The sequence below is a fragment of the Leopardus geoffroyi genome, chromosome B3, assembly GCF_018350155.1.
Source record: "Leopardus geoffroyi isolate Oge1 chromosome B3, O.geoffroyi_Oge1_pat1.0, whole genome shotgun sequence".
NCBI lineage: Eukaryota > Metazoa > Chordata > Mammalia > Carnivora > Felidae > Leopardus > Leopardus geoffroyi.
The window spans coordinates 298038-313675 of NC_059337.1; the positions used below are offsets into that span (position 1 = coordinate 298038).

At 58.1% G+C, this 15638-nt stretch overlaps 1 long non-coding RNA gene across 1 annotated transcript in view; it reads right to left on the reverse strand.

Annotated features, from left to right (window-relative positions):
* Positions 1 to 2563: 2563 nt before the first annotated feature.
* The window catches only part of LOC123582370, a 29672-nt gene continuing 16597 nt past the window's right edge, over positions 2564 to 15638 (reverse strand). The window contains exons 3-4 of the long non-coding RNA XR_006704348.1: positions 13753 to 15309; positions 2564 to 4644 (exon numbers count right to left, since the gene is read on the reverse strand). This is a non-coding gene — a long non-coding RNA (uncharacterized LOC123582370). The remainder of the gene's footprint in view (positions 4645 to 13752; positions 15310 to 15638) is intronic.

Genomic DNA, 15638 nt, shown 5'->3' on the forward strand with positions numbered 1-15638 from the left:
GTGACCTGGGCCGAAGTTGGACGCTCAACCGACTGAGCCACCCAGGCGCCCCAAGATTTTAACTTTTAAGTAATCTCTACACCCAACATGGGCTCAAACGCGCAACTCTGAGATCAAGAGTCACACGCTCCCCCCGAGCCGGCCAGGAGCCCTGACACGCCTCGTCGCAAAAGGGGTCTTCTCTACCGTACCCAGAATCTCCTTCCCAGCCCCCAGTTGCCACCCCGAAGGCCGAGTCTGGGGGCCACCCGCCAATCGTGACTTCGAGGTGCAGCCGGAGTCCAGAGGTCCGAAGTAGGGAAAGTGTGCATTGAGAATCCACAACACGTGGCCCTACCAGTGTGTTACAATCAGTCGTGAAGTGCATTGGGAGACATTTGTAGCTAGCAATAATTAGGGCTTTGGAGTCCGTGAACGGCCCTCCCTGCTCTGGGTATGACGTTCCTCTTCTTCAGAGTTACCGTTCCCACCACGACACAGTCTCTAGGTGTCCTTCACTGGTGTAAATTACCAACACGCTTACTCCTCACGACAACCAAATGAGGTAGATGGAATTATTATGCTCATTTCGCAGATGAGGAGGCTGAAGCACAGAGAGGTGAAGTCATTTGCTTGAGGTCACACAGCTAGTCTGTTTCTGGAGTCTTCGTTCTTTTTTTTAAATTAATTTTTTATTAAAAAAAATTTTTTTTTTTTACATTTTTATTTATTTTTGAGAGGCAGAGAGAGACAGAGTGTGAGCGGGGGAGGGCCAGAGAGAGAGGGAGACACAGAATCCGAAGCGGGCCCCAGGCTCGGAGCTGTCAGCACAGAGCCCGACGCGGGGCTGGAACCCACGATCCGGGAGATCACGACCCGAGCCGAAGTTGGACGCCCAACCGACTGGGCCACTCGGGCGCCCTGGAGTCTTTGTTCTTGGCGACTACACCAGGGTTTCTCCATTTGGGCCCTACTGACGCTGGGCCACACGAATATCGCGGGGGGCGGGGGAGCTGTCTGTGTATTGCAGGCTGCTTAGGCCCCGCGTCCGCCCAGGCACAGAAGCAACCGTGTCTTGGATGCTGCCGAGTGTCTCTTGGGGGCAAAATCGTCCCAGTGGAGAAGCACCGCATTACAGGCGGCCCTTTCCGGCGGCCACTGAGGAAGCCAGACCCCAGGCCGCTGCAGGGCCTTCCCCTCAAGTCCTGAGATACCAGGAGAGCCCGAGATTCTGGGCACACCCTGCTCAGTCTCCCGTGCACCGCACAGAGCACGGGCCTGCAGACGGCCAGGTGCCGCGGTGTCTGAGGCAGAGCAAACGGTCAGTATTCGGGACAAGGGAAGTCCCGAGAAGCCAAGGGTGCACTAGATGCAAGTGAGTCAGCAGCCTCCTGGAGAAGGTGACCCCCTCGTCCTTCCGACCTCTCCTCCTTCTCAGGGACGACGGTGGGGAGGGAGGCACAATCCTTTCATCAGCTTTTTACCCTCTTGCATTCATAAATTTACACGCACCAGGGGCGCCTGGGCGGCTCGGTCGGTTAAGCGTCCGACTCTCGATATCGGCTCAGGTCACGATCTCACGGTTTGTGAGATCAAACCCGTGTCGGGCTCTGTGCCGACAGCACGGAGCCTGCTTGGGATTCTTTCTCTCCCTCTCTGCCCCACTCACGTGCACGTTCTCTCTCTCAAAATAAATAAATAAACCTAAAAAAAATCTATATGCAACTATGGTAAGTATGTAGTTCGGCTTTCTCTATTTGTAAACCTATACAGATAGGATTTTATTTTATTTTTTTTAATTTTTTTTTTCAAAGCTTTTTTATTTATTTTTGGGACAGAGAGAGACAGAGCATGAACGGGGGAGGGGCAGAGAGAGAGGGAGACACAGAATCGGAAACAGGCTCCAGGCTCTGAGCCATCAGCCCAGAGCCCGACGCGGGGCTCGAACTCACGGACCGCGAGATGGTGACCTGGCTGAAGTCGGACGCTTAACCGACTGCGCCACCCAGGCGCCCCTGGATAGGATTTTAATTTTGTGTCCTACAGCAATTTTGTTTTCGCTCGGTATGTTTTAGAGATCCCTCCATAAAGATACAGATAGCTTTAATTCATTCCTTTTAACTGCCATGACGTATTCTATTGTATGGCTTCCTCCCACTTGGCCATTTTCCCGTTGGTTCGTTTCCAGTTTTGTGTGATGACCAACCGTCGGTGGGGACCCTGCGCACAGAGGTTTGCTGTGTGCGAGCTGAGCTCTTAGCTCACCTCACGGATGGACCCGCAGGCCCACAGGGAAGGCCACGGGGACCACGTGCTCCGGCTGCCCAGGTGCCGCCAAGCCCTTCTCTGTTGGGTCCGTAGCCGTTTACGGGCCCATCAACACACGGCCAGCCTTCTCCGCGTCCTTACCAACCATCCTGCCAGCCTCCACCGTTTTTGCCCCCCTGGGAGGGGGGCTGTTCCCACTGGGGGCAGGCCAAGCCTGGGGACAGGCATCACGCATCACATGTCTCAGAGAGGAAGAGGCTGAGAGTCAATGGGTCCATGAGAACAGCCACGTCTGACCGCAAACATCGTACTCAGGTTAAAAGTCGATGAATTGTTTAACGAGCCCTCGTGGTAATTCACCTCAGCCAGTGAAACACAAAGTGCTCTCAAAGCAAAGCGGCCACATCAACCGCTGCGATGAAAGCAGTTTCCAGCGGATTCCGTAACTGTGGTCCGCAGCCTGCCCGGCAGGTCCCTGTGGTTGCCTTGGCGACGGAGTGACAGTGAACCCGGGGGTCTGCCATCCCCTACACGGTGGCGGCGGCGCTGCCTATGGGGGAGGGCAGGTGGGTGATGGCCTGCGTCCCAGCCCACTGGGAAGAAGCCAGGGTCAGCCCTGTTTCGGGACAGCCTCCTGCCCTGGGTCTTTCAGGCCTTCCTGGCTCACTGCCCCCCACCCCAGAGTCACAAAGGTTGGGCCTCGTTCCACTCCTGGCCCAGGATCTGGCTGGGGGCCAGATGCCTCCTGAGGTTGGTGTTGGGGCAGGACCTTGCAAACTATCAAGTGCTGTAGGCGGCAGGTTAGGTGGGGGGCAGTGTGGCTCAGTGGGGGAGGCTCCAGTCTGGCTGTTCAGTGGCCTAGTCTCCACCACTTAACCAGCTGGGTAACTTCAGGAAGTCTCCTCCTGGCTCTGGGCCTCAGTCCCGCCATCTGTGAATTAGAGCTTTGGACTTGACTGGCATTCCTAAACCGTGTCCACAGATGCTCAGCGTGCTCCACGACAAAAGGGCTCCGTTGCCCACGCCCGGGAGACCCTGAATATGGACACCCATATGGCCCTGGAGGCCCCATCAAAGGTAGCATTTAAGGGTTCTGAGCCACCTTGCAGCAAAGACACTCGGTATTTCCCAAACATCTTTGGCTTTTTCTGTGGAATGAATACCATTTTGACATCTCTGAAATCAAGGATACGTCTCACAATTGATGTATCTTAGCGGCTTTGAAATACGGTTTAATAACAGCTAATGCATATCAGCTAATGTAGATGCTGGTACAAAATACTTAACATGTTTTTATTTACTATTCCCAGGGATCCTGTCAGTTACCCGCTTTGCAAACGGGGAAACGGAGTCACGGTTAAGCGGCTCACGCAGAACCACAAAGCTAATAAATCGTGGAGCTGGGCCTAAGCCCTGGTGACCCTGAACACTTAAACACAGGTAACCCTGCCCTCTCAGGTCCCTTTAGAACCAGGCTGTGATTCAGTGCCCACGAGGGACATAAGGCCTGGGAAGTACGTGTCCTCGTACAAAGGGCAGAACCGTATGCGGGTACTTGTATCGCAAGGCAGGACAGCAGACCCACGAGGCCCTCAGGTTAGTGTGGGAGTAGAGGGAGCAGAAAACACAGCAGTGGCGGGGGGGACCCCGATGGGGCCTCCCGGCGAGGGGCGACATGAGGTGACCTCGCAGGGCGGAGGCATCAGGCACCTGGCCTAGGTGACGCGAGGATCACATCCTACGCTGTGTCCCGCTCTGAGCCGGCAAACTGCTTCCCACCTGATGGTCCGAAACGCACGCCCACGAGGGAGCGGGCAGGATTACCGTCCCCCTCGAGAGGTTGTTGGGCTCCAGGGAGACAGAAACTCAGAAGCACCTTCTTGCCACTGTAGTCCAGGGGCGCCTGCGGGACCGCTCTCCGGAGTCTGCAGAGAAATTGCGGACGGTACTTCACCTTGGGAAGACAGGGCCAACCCGTCCGTGAAGACGGCCATTGCAAGGGCACACACTTCCCTTCCCCTCTCTCTCTTGCTCTCTTGTGTCGCGGTAGAAGCTGGTGACTGCCACCGGGGTCCTCACACCCTGCTTCCCGGAAAGGACCCGAGAAGGGCCTCGGAGTCAAATCAGCTGTGTTCCTCACGTGAGGGGGAACCCGCGGCCCGTGGTGTGCGTACCAATCCTGCAGGCCTCGTTAAGATGCAGAGTCTGAGTTTGTAAATCTGGGTGAAGCCAGAGATTTCCGCACAGCAAGCTCTCAAATGATGCTGAGGCGGCTGGTCCCGTACTCTGAGTAGCAGAGGTGTAACGCCGGCCGGAGAGCCTGGCGTCGATGGCGGCCTCTTCCTTCCCCTCAGCTGACTTTGGAGAGCCACCCGCTTCTGGTCTTACCTTTTCCACCTGCAGGATAGTAAATATCTATCAGTGTTCAGTGAATACCAAAATATTAGTGGAAACCTAAAACGGCGGTACCTACCTAAGGGAATTGTGGGACAAATTCAATGAAAACGCACATACGGGGGACTCAGCCCGGAGCCCAGCACGTATCGACCCTCACAGACAAATACCAATCCGCAGCCCCGGTTAAAGGGGGTGCAAAGGCCAGTCTGGTAGAATCCCCAGCTCGGAGGGGGATGGGGACGAAAGAGAGTCCCTCTGGTGTCGTGAGGGTGAGACGTTCCTATCTGCCGGGACACCTCTCCTGTAATTCATCTCCGCTGCTCTGCGGTTTCCCCCAGAAAGAATGAGACCCTGGGTCACCCTGGGCACACCCGACGACGGGTCCGGCCGCCCGTCTCTGCAGCTTCGTCTCCTCATGAGCGTCTCCGCAGGGGCCCCTCCGGCCTGCCCAGCGTCCCCTTAAATCACCCCCGCGGCGAGGGCTGAGAGCAGCCCCCCCCAGCCGGCCCAGCTGGCCCCCGTGGAAGGGGAGTAGCACCCGTTGGGCTGTTTGTCTTACCGCGACCTGCTTTCTGCACAGCGTCTGCGTTGGGCATCTTTGCAGGCTCAGAAGCCATCAGGGTTTTTGGGTGGTGGTGGTGGGGGGGGGGGTTTGGTGACCCTTTCTGGGAGGGAACTGGATGCATGAAGATCCGAGGACAGCTCTCGCCTGCGTCTGGAGAGGCATGGTCTCCTTCTCGTTCATCCTCGTGTCCCTGTCTCTCCGACCCAGTCACGCTCAGACCAAGGAAGCCCCCCGGGCCGGAGCTCAGGGGCGGGCCTTGTCCGACCAGAAGGCACATGCAAACGCCCTGAGGTCTTGTCAAACTGCAGGGTCTGATCCAGTAGGTCTGGGGCCAGGCCTGGGATCCTGCGTTTCCAACAAGCTCTCGGGTGGTCTGATGTTGCTGGTCTGTGGCCCACACTGCGAATCGTCCGTCGGTTCTCCCACGTCATCGCACATCAGCATCACCTGCTGGTCTGTGTGAAACACAGATCGCTGGGTCCCACCCTCAGAATGTCTCATTCTGCAGGCCTCAGGTGGGGCCAGGGAATCTGCATTTTTACTAATGCTGCGGAGCCGGTACTGGGATTCTCCGAGCTCTGTGACTTTTCCCAGAGGCCTTTTCCCAGAGGCCTCCAGTCCCAACTGCCCGCCATAGTTCAGTCCTGCCGGGAGCCTCTGTTCCGTCGTCTGTGATGCTGGCAGAGCCCCAAATTTGGCCAAACACACCCTTGTGTCCCTTACACTCTGGCTTGACTTGCCTCACACCCTGAAAGTTGCTGGCCTCCTTTTCCCACGCGCAGCCTCTCCTGGTCCTGACCCGGGCCCACCACACAGCTCCCGCTCGGGTCTTCGGATCTGTGTCACCGCTCTGCCGGCCCCAGACTCCCAGCCGTGGCTGCCCTGGGCGAGCAGTCCAGTCCTGCCTGCACGCTGGCCCACTGCCCTGGGGGACCCTCCTCTTTTCCTGGTTCCTCTAAGGGCACCAGGCAGCTGCCGGGGGCCTGGCATGCAAGGCTGTACCCGAGGGAGGCAGTGACCGTGGAACTAATTAAACCAACATGGACACAGGGTCCCGGAACTCAGGGGCCTGCCCGCTCCCGCCGCCCCCAAGTAGAGCTCCCGAGCTGGAAGGAATTAGTTTGACCCACTCGACTGAGGCAGTTACTGAGCCGGTTGTGTAATGCTTTGTTTAGCACGATTGGCTTCTGGCCCCGGCCCAAGGCTCCGCTGGACTCCGGCCCCCGCCCACCCGTTCCTCGAGCCGCACGCTGGCCAGGGCCCCCAGGACGCCCCAGGCTGGCATCTTGTCGCCAGCTGCCCCGAACTCCTTCGCCTCCCCTGACAAACCCAGGGGCAATCCCTCGGACCTTCCTCTGGAGCCCCATCTCTGAGAAGCTTTCTGTTTTACAAACTGGGTCTTCCTGCCCCGAGACTCTGTTTGTATAGTTTCAGCAGAAAGGAGCAGGCTTTTCAGGGCCCTGCCCAGCAAGATGAAGGGACCGCCTGAGGGCCTGGTGGCCATCCCTCTGTGACTAAGAGCAAGCTTTGCCTCAAAGACGCAATATTCTCCCTTCCTAGCTAGAGTTCCCCAAGTTCCTCCTAACCTTGTACGACAACTCCTGCCTCAACTGTCCCACATCACCTTCCCCGAGCCCAGCACGCTGGGAGGGCTGAGGCTTGGTGTCCGGCTGGCCTGGGTACAGATCACAGCTCCACTGCTTTCTAGCTGTGTTACTTTGGGCAAGTGACTTAACCTCTCTGAGCCACAGTTGCCTCACCTGCAAAATAAAGAAGACGGTTCCTAGGACTAGCCTAGGGGGTGAGAGGTAATGGCCCCAGGACAGTGACCGCACTTAGGGCTCTTACCGGTTACCCCCACCTGACCCAGCACCCAGCAAGAGGCTTCAAATGGCTCAGCTCTTGAGATGGGGAGTGAGGGCGTGGGGTTCCAGGCTGGCTTAGTTCTCTCGTCACTCTAATCTGAGGAGGTGGCAGGGGGCCTGAGACCTAGGCCTGGCCGAGTCCCCCCCAGCCTGTGTGACACCAGGCAGCCCACCCTCCCTCTCTCTGCCCTGGTGGTCGCACCAGTAAGAGACAGCTTGACTGGGACGCTCAGGTTCTCCACAGCCCTCTGCTTTTAGAGCAGGCACCTGATTGACTCAGTAAGCACAGCGGGGCTGCTGCGGCCTGTGGAGGCCCCTGAGTCCCTGCCCTCCCCGCCCGCCCGCATAAGGGCCCAACAGGTCTCACCCCAGGGCCACCGTCCCCGCCCGGTCTCCATCACACGACTCCCCGGCCTGACCCGTCTCACCCCAGGGCCACTGTTCCTGCCCCGTCTCCGTCACACAACTCTCCGGCCCTACACGTCCGAACTGGGCTGTTTCGGAACCTGTGCTTCTCCTCCTTCTCGTCTAAGTGCAGCTTCCTGGTGAGCCCCACGAAGTCAGAGCAGCCACACCTTCCAGAACCGGTAGGTGGTCCCTCCCCAGTGGGCTTTTAATCACTTCCCGGATTCCAAAGGCTCATTATGTGAAATCCAAGCTGGAGGGCCCAGCGGGTTTGCTTCCCCTATCTGGGCTGTCAGCGGGGGCTTGAATTGTTCTGGGGCTGGGAGGCCTGAGGCCTCTCCCCATCCTGCCCCGCTGGGGTCTGCCCTCTGGTGCACCTGCCAGCCTCCCGGCTACGGCTACGGGGAGGAGAGTTTGACTTGGGCCTGACCCTCCCATTGCGGGTGGGGACTGTGGGGCAGAAGAGGGGGTCCGTCCGGGGAGGACCAGTTAACAGCTTGCTCACAGGACCAGAAATGAACTCGAAATGGGTGTAGACAGCATCCCACCATCCCTTCTAGAAAGAAGCACCAAACAGCTCCTGCAAACACAGAAGCAGGTCTGTGGGGCGTTCAAAGAATCCCGCCCACAAAGAAAGACAACCTAGAGAGGTTGGCAAATGTCATCCTCTGTTCCTTCCCTCTGTTCCCTCTGTCCTGGCTCCGAGCCCCTCCTCCTGCCCTCAAGTTCTGGGTAGAAATGGGTATTGGGGGGCGGGGGCACGTGGGAGGGCCGAGGCTGAGGAGGGCTGTCGTGCTCCCACTCCCTCCTGCGGGCTGGTGCTCACGGATGGGAAACACAGCCTCCGCCCTGGGGCCACACAAGGCCCAGCACACAACTGTGAGGGTCTTTGCTACGTGCCCCCACAAGGTCCAGAGCACCAAGCAGGGGCTCGTCCCTCCCGGTGAGGGTACCAAGGGTCCTCCCCAGAAGCCCCAGGGTGCCTGGAAGGGCGGAGGTTTCTGCAGCTGGAGATCAAAAGGAGGGAAGGATAGGTAGTGACAATGCGAGGGAACAGGATGTGATCAAGGAACAAGTTCAATACGAGTTAACCGGGACAGATTCCCCTTTTCTTTTTTTTTTTTTTTTTTTTTTTTTTAAATTTTTTTTTTTAACGTTTATTTATTTTTGAGACAGAGAGAGACAGAGCATGAACGGGGGAGGGGCAGAGAGAGAGGGAGACACAGAATCTGAAACAGGCTCCAGGCTCTGAGCTGTCAGCACAGAGCCCGACGCGGGGCTCGAACTCACGGACCGCGAGATCGTGACCTGAGCCGAAGTCGGACGCTCAACCGACTGAGCCACCCAGGCGCCCCAGATTCCCCTTTTCTTAATAGCTGTGTGGTCTCGGGCAAGTCGCTTAAGTTCTCTGGGCTTTCTTGCTTCGGGCTTACAACGCAAAGAAGGCAGAAAGCCCCTGCGAGGTCCTTCATTTGTAGAGCAGTGAACAAGACAAAGTCCCTGCTCTTGTGCAGGGGGACCTTAACCCTCACCCTAAGGAAGGGAGAGGAGACCGTTTAAAACAGGAGATCGGGGAAGGCCTCACTGCTAAGATGACAAGTGAGCCAAGACCTGAAGGAGCCATGCAGGTACCTGAGGGAAGGGTGTCTGCACAGAAGGACCAGGGAGTGCAAAGGCCCCGGGGTGCTTGCGAGCATGGTTTGTTCAAGGCCCAGTGAGGAGAACCACATGGCTGGAACGGAAAGGAAGAGCAGGGGGTCTCCATGGAAACTGGCTCCAGGAGGATGTATGAAGCTGGCCTTTCCGCCAGGGCTGAGTCCCATTGTGTGACCAGAAACAGCTTGATCAGGCTGCTTAGCAGGAAGCACATTCAACGCCGCCATCAGCATCTGGCCGAGGGCCTAGGGTGCCGGGTGCACCTGCGGGCAGTGCTTGGCTGGGCCAGCTGGCTGAGCCTGAGAGCATGCTTCCTGCCACACCGCGGGGGTTCTCAGGTGCCCCTGCCTCTGACCCAGAGGGCTCTGCCGGTGTCTCTGGGGTGGGCGGGGCGGGTGGGGGCTGTGGCCCTCACACCTCTATTCCCGTGACCAGGCCCCCACCCCGGGGTCGAATCCTCAGCAAGGTGGCGCGACAGTGTGCGGAGAGAACGTCAGACATCTTAACTGGGCCCCCGTGTCCCCCGTTCCCGACATTTCCTTCTGCCCCTCGACCCCCACTCCGTTCCACCGCGGAGAGGATGTGTCCTGTGCTGCGCCAGGGGAGAGATGACGCACCAGAGCCCTGGGGACAAAGAGGGCGAGACCCCGGGGGTGACTGAGGGGTGGTTCTCAGCCCCCCGGAGGAGAAAAGACATCACGGCCGCGGGGTGGGTGGGAGGCAGAGGGAAACGAAAACCGGGCGCTGGGGGCCCACGGACGGGAGCCCGTGCTCTGCCCCTCCCAGGTCAAGTGCCCAGCGTGGACTGGGTGCGTCCCGACTGGGGTCCGGGAGAGCCTTCCCCACACTCTCTGCGGCCACCGCCCCACAGTCCCGCGTGCCTACAGGTGACCTGAACAGGACCTGGTGTCTGGGAACCGGAAGGCCAGGCCACTGGGAAAGGGTGCAGGTGGGGGTGACCCCATCAAACGCGGGCACACAGAGGAGTGAGTGTGGGTCACACGCAGCATTTGTCCCGAAGCACTGCACGCGCACCGGCTCGTCGAGCCCTCGCAGCAGCCCGGTCGGGCAGACGCGACCGTTAACCGTCTTACAGACTCAGGAAACTGAGCCTGTAGGAGGCTAACTTGCTCGCTCAAGGTCCCAGGGCCAGGAAGGGGACGCTGGGAGCCGAACCCAGGCAGCCTGGCTTCAGGACCCGCTCTCCTCCCCACCCTGCTTCCCGCCGTGTTGCCAAGGCCAGGCTGCCATGGAGATGATGCCCACGCGGACCCCTGACCGCCCTGAGGGCCAGACTGCGTGTTGCACGCCAGCCCCGTGGCTCTCCAGATGCTTCCTCTGCTTCGGTGCGGTCGGACAACACAGGGACGGGAGATCCCCAACTGACCGAGGTTACGCTTCCATCGCCTGCTAGAAGGAGGCTCCTCAGTGAAATTTAGTTCGGCTGTAGATTAATGAAGACTTGGTACACTAAGGGTCATTCCTGTTGAAACAGCCACCCGGTACTTACGTGCTACTTCCTGCTATGCTGCTGCTCCCACCACAGTCACCACCATCGGGCCACTGGCCATGAGATGTGCCAGGAAAGCGCGTCCCCGTCCTGGGGTAAAGAACAAAGATGGACCCACGACTGGGCATGTGGCTTCCTCTTTCCCAGTCAAGGGTTTCCAGTTCCTGGATTGAGCCATTCCCGTGGGCGAGGCCCCGTCAGAACGGCTGCGGGCATCAACACCCCACTCGCTGACCCAGCCCGGCCTGTGGTACGCTCTCATCTGGAAGGAATGAAGGCAGCAGAGAACTCGGGTCGCCTGATGCAAACCCTTTGTGCAATCAGAAGGAGACGGGCGTGACTTTCATGGACATTCCACTTCTCGTGCAAGAGGCCGGTGGTCAGTCTGGAGAGAGCAGCTCATTTGCAGAAAAGGGGCATCTCCGCTCAGGCTGGATTCATTCATTCTCACGTCACCATCCCTGGACCTCCCCGGGACCCTCAGCTCCCTGCAGATGGGCTGTGTGTGTCAGGTCAGTGGTTTCAGAAATTCCAACGGGACGACTTGGATGCCACCTTCATTCCTTGTTTCTTTTCTTGTTTTCATGTTTGTTTATGTTTGAGACAGAGCCGGCGTGAGCAGGGGAGGGGCAGAGACAGGGAGAGACAGAATTGGAAGCAGGCTCCAGGCTCCAAGCCGTCAGCGCAGAGCCTGACGCGGGGCTCGAACCCAAGAACTGTGAGATCATGACCTGAGCTGAGGTTGGACGCTTAACTGACCGAGCCCCCCAGGCGCCCCAGCCATATTTATTGCTTACAGGGCACGGCCACAGACGCAAGGACACATTTGACACATCAAAGAATACTGGAAGGGAACTTTGACAGTTACCACCCTGTTTCAGTAGGTGTGAACTCACAGAGGCAGGGGCATTGAGCGTTGGCCTCCACCATGTAGCACAGGGGCATCGGGGGCAGACACGCAGTCTCCCCTCATCTCCCTTCCTTCTCTGTGCTCCTGACTCTGCCATTCAGCCACCCTGGTCCTTCCTCTGCCCCCGTGGACTGCCAAGTACTGTCCTGCCACAGGATCTTTGCACACGCTGTTCCCTCAGCTTAGCTGGTCTTCCCTCCTCCTGCGTTTGCCTGGTTAACTTCTCAGCCCAGTCAGCACATCCCTTGGGGAAGTGGGCCCTCCCTGACTCATCAGCCCCAGGACAGATTCTCATTATTCTCCAAAGCTCTCCTTGTTTCCTGTCACAGTAGTCATGTCATACTTTTCCATGTGAATGTCTGTCCCCCTCTGCACACTGTCGCCACCACTGCCTTACAAGTATGGAGTCGGGGGACGGACATTCATCGGGCACCTGCTACTGTGTACCAAACGCTGAACCACCCTGAAAAACAGGCATTATCGTCCTTTGGCAGTCAACTGAGGCCCAGAGAGGAGAGGAGCCTTGCTCAAAGCCGCAGGGCTTTGAGCGTGGTAAGGGCCAGAGTCAGGCTCTTCTGACGTGGGCACCAGCTGCACACCTACTGGTTAGTGGAAGGGTTAAGCTTACTGTGGGGAACAGAAGGCATGGACCTTGCACGGGAATCTACAGACATCAGGCTCTTGTGCCAACGTGTCTGCAGTCTCCGCCCGCCCGGAGAAAGGAGGCTGCTAGTCTGCAGCCTCAGGCCAGCCCCTCACTGCTCAGCCGGACAGGGAGGGGCCCTGAGCTCTGAGGCGGCCAGGAGGGAGCTTCCTGGGCCCTGGGCTCCGTGCGGGTTCCGCGCCTCTCCCTGGGATCGCTACAGCTGGCCCCACGTTCGCCAACTGCACTTTGGGAAATCGCCCCGGGTCCTGGTTCACAGAACTGCCGGGAAAACGACAGCTCCGGGTCCACATGAAAGGCATTCTTGGAAAACCTCCCCACCCTCCCTCCTTCCCCTGCCCGAGCTCTTTGTGCTGTGCAGGGTTCGTGGGGGGGGGGGGAGGGGGCCGGGGTTCCCTGCTTTATTTGTCCAATGTGTGCAGAATCAACTCTGAAGAAGAATTTCCCTTCTCCCCACCTCCTCGGGAATTAAGATGGTCAGAGCAGTGGAAGCAGCAGACAAAGGGCCTGCGAGCTCCCCTCCATATTCCAGACCCCCTAGCAAAAGAGAGGGGGAGGGGAAGGCGGTCGCATCCCCACACACTGCTTCCCCGCCCCTTGTCTCCCACACTTCCCACCGGCACAACTCAGCAAGATGCACGTACAGCAGTGAGCCTGGCCTCGCGGAAGAGGAATAAACCCGTGGAAGACCGAGGACTCCACCTGCACAGAATACACATGGTCCTCAAGCATTTGCTGCCTCGCAGAGTTCTGACTGCCCTCCACCACTGCAGGGGAGCTGGGACCGCACACACACTTCGGGGGTTAGATTCCCACACCTTCACCCTGGACAGCAGCAGTCCACGAAGCTTCCTGGGATGATGTTCTGGACCCATGTTCCCTGTGCCACAGACCCTGGCCACACGTGGCTGCTGAGCCCTGGAAATGTGGCCAGTGCGACTGAGGAACGGAATTTTTTATTTCATTCAATGTATTTAAAAATGTTAAGTTTACTTAATTATTTTGAGAGAGAGAGCGAGAGCAGGGGAGGGGCAGAGAGGGAGACACAGAATCTGAAGCAGGCTCCAGGCTCCGAGCTGTCAGCGCAGGGCCCGATGTGGGGCTCGAACTCACTGAGAGATCAGGACAGGAGCCCAAATCGAGAGTCAGACGCTTAACTTGGCTGAGCCATCCTGGTGCCCCTAATTTAATTTAAATACCCACCAGTAGCTAGTGGCTGTCGTGTTGGACAGGGCAGTTCTGGAGTTACTCGAGGTGTGGTCCCGGGGCCACAAATCAGGATTCCCCCCGCCCCCAGAACCCCAGACCTATTGAATTAGAAGTGCGGTTTAACAAGGTCCCAGGTGATTGCTATGCAGATTTTAACCTTTGAGAAGTGATCTCTGGAGTACAGCCAAGAACAAAGGAGGGAGGGAAGGGAGGGAAGGGAGGCCGGGAGCCAGCTGGGGGGGGGGGGGGGTCGGTGCGGGGGAAACAGCTCTCCTGAGCCCTCCTACCTCACGGAGGAGGTCTGTCGGGCTTGCTGGTACTTACTGTGGACCCAATTCCAGCCGCTTTGGCTGCGGGACTGGCTTCCAGCCTGCAGACTGGAAGCAGCTGGATGCAGATGAGAGCGTCTGATGGCACTTATTCAATCAGCATGAAGTGCCACGTGAAATAAAAACGTGGCTGCCAGGACCACTTTGGAAGGTGAGGTCCAGAGCCTGTCTCCGAGGCCGCGCTGGAGTCTCCTTGTGGGAATTCTGCAAGCCAGGGCAGCGTTCCAGAATTCCGATTTTAAGGACGCGTTGGTGTCAGCTATAATGAAACACATGCTACAGACCGATGAAATTTAACGTTCGAGCTGAACGACAGAAGGTTTTATTTATGGGCCAATTTTACGTCTCCCTGCAGAGATGAGTTAGCACACAAGCCCTTCCCACTCCTGCAGGTCTGACATCGCAGGGGACAAATGGGGACGAGGGAGGTGTTTGTCTCTCAGCCTGTGGCAGGCTAGCAGGGAAGGGAGTTAAACAGGACCAGCTCATGAGGTTGACTGATGGGGAGGGCAGCATTCGAGAATTTTTTTTAAAACTGTCAAGAGACCACGGGCAGGTCTGGCTGTGCTGGGGAGGGTTCCCAGTGCTCACAAACGTATCCTTCACTGATAAACTTGCTCCATCACTTCAGGAGCCCGTCGGCAAACAACGGTTGAGCTCTGTGTGCTGGGCATTGTTCTAGGTGCTGGGGGATTGAAAAGTACGAACCAAATCGGAGGGCTTGCCCTCAAGGAGCCTGGGTCCCAGCGGGGCTTAAAACTGCACACTAGGAACTTCCAGACTGAGCAGAGAGGTGTGGCAGTGGTCAGAGAGGGCTTCCTGGAGGAGTGAGATGAGTGAGGAGGCAGGCCCTGAAGGCCCCAGGAAGGAATTCCAAGGAGAAGCAGGGGGCTGGCATGGTGGGGTGGTGGCGTCTTATTCCAAGCAAAGCAGGAAACCAGTGAACGCTCGTGTCTCCTGAAGAGGGGTCTTTTCCAAGGCTCACTCTGGCCGCCACGCGGAGGAAGGACAGCAGCTTTGGGGAGGAGGCTGTGGTCTCCCAGAAGCCGGACGATGGAGGCAGGGAGGGGGTCAGAGGGGAGGAAAGAGAGGGAGCGGACACGAATTGGATGCGCGGGCAGAAGCGGAGCTCTGTTGTCGGAGCCACGGGTGACCCGTGAAGGAAGTCAGGGCCGGGCAGGCTGAAGGAGAGTTTTAGCAGTATTTCTGTAATCGCTATTTCTCCAAGTTGGAGACGCCGCTTCAGGACGCAAGACGAACATCATTTAGGAAGGTGGGTCGGGTCCGGAGCTCTTGGACCGGAGTTCTGCGAAGGTGGTCATCAGCACATCGGCACACGGAGGGTGTTTGGGGGCTGCAGGGATACGACTGACGACGGCGGTGGCACAGCCACTGCTGAGTCTTTGAGAAAGCTGGCCTTTGGCCCCACAGAGGCCACAGTTTGGGCATCTGGTTATGGCACCGATTCAGAACGCTGCAGCTGGTCCAGGACGGAGTGGGCGGTAAAACAGAAGAGCGGGGACATCAAATCTAGATGAGCTCTGGGGACATTCTGCTGGGAGAGGGGAGACAAATGGCTTGATTGTGGCGTCGAGGAGAGCACCCCAGCCGAGATGGGAAATGGTAGTGCAGGATGAGAGCGGACAGTTGCGGGACAGCGGGACGGGAGCCAGGAGGTGGCTCATCTCGGGGGCAGGAGCGCCTGTGGGAGAAGACACTGGGGGGGTCGGGAGATAGGAACGTGTGACGGGCGTCCAGGGAGCTGCAGATGTCCGAGGGCCGCAGGGAAACGTTTACTTGGTGACACTGAGGGCCCGTTGGACATCTGGGGTCACAAGACTGAAGTGTGATTACTGGGGGAGACGGCGGCTCTGGGAGAAA